We start from the raw sequence: 1294 nt of genomic DNA, 5'->3' as shown, positions 1-1294 counted from the left end.
CCAAATAATGAGGAAAACAGAACATCAAAAAGGAAAAGAATCCAAAGTATTTCTTTGATCTAACCTGAGTTACTGAGCAGAATAGCTCAGCATGTGTACATGTTTTTCTATTGGTGGAGAATCTTTGTTTGAAGCAGCTTTTGCCAATCAGCGCTCAGAAGTTGCGCGTGAACACCACATGGCTGTAAAGGGTTAAGGTGCTGACCATTGATGTGTATGTAAAAAAAAACTGTATTTAAGCTTTGAGCACTGAGGAGTTCCTCAGTGCAGTTCTGAATGTAACCATTGTTCTGCGTTCCTTGCTTGCAAGTAAAACTTTTAAAATTTGAGATCTCGTATTTGATTCTTTATTTGATCAGATCTTTATTTGATCTTTATTTGAATTTTTTGTGTGTTAGGAAACTGGGGTATGAACTAACATCATTTTTTACAATCCTATCAAACAGAAAAAGTTTCCTGACAATTATTATTAGGTTTATTAACATTACTCCTGACTTACTCTGCTGATTATTGTTATTTGTGGGCTAAGGTTAGTTCATTATTTTAACTGTGCCTATTATGTGTGGAATTTACTAATGCAGGTAAATTCGCGTTGGTGATTAGGTGACTAGGTCATCCGTTATTTGGGCCCCAACTCCCCTCTTTCCTCCTTGGCCTAGCCAAAAGCTGCCCTTCTCCGCCTCCTCTGCCAGTTCCCTAATGGCTTTCCTGCGCCCTGCTCCTGTGCAGCCTATGTTGCGGGGCAGGCGTACTGTTGAGGACCCGATGAAGCCCCTGCATCCTACTTCAAAGGGGCACGTGATGGCTTTCCAGCTAGCCTCTTTGCATTCTGCTGCCAGCTCTGCATATTTCGCATATTTTCGCTTGTTGGCAGCCTCCATGCCTTCCTCCCATGGGATGGTGAGCTTCACCATCAGAACAGTCCTGCTTGGTTCTGACCACATGATCAGGTCTGGTTGGAGCGAAGTTTCTGTGATCTCCCTGGGGAATTGGAGCTGCCTCCCCAGGTCGACCCTCATCGACCACTCTCTCTTTTTTTCACACTTGCTCTCGAAGAAGGCGGACGCTTTTTTCCTTGCTCCCTTCCTCCCTTCCTGCCCTTATCTGCCCTGCTACTGCTCTATGTCTTGTACCGTCTCTGTCAAACTATCTTGGAGCCTCTCTCTGCATTTTCCTCCAAAACCAAAATGATGGATCTGGTCAACTGGTCTCTCAACGCAATTGATCAAATTTTCTCAACCATGAAAATGGGTAAAGGAGAACCCGGCTGCCCTGACGGAACCTTCCCGGCCGG

The sequence above is a fragment of the Cynoglossus semilaevis genome, chromosome W (genome assembly GCF_000523025.1).
Source record: "Cynoglossus semilaevis isolate Cse_v1.0 chromosome W, Cse_v1.0, whole genome shotgun sequence".
In the NCBI taxonomy this organism is placed as follows: Eukaryota; Metazoa; Chordata; class Actinopteri; order Pleuronectiformes; family Cynoglossidae; genus Cynoglossus; species Cynoglossus semilaevis.
Note: the sequence above shows the minus strand (reverse complement) of the source record.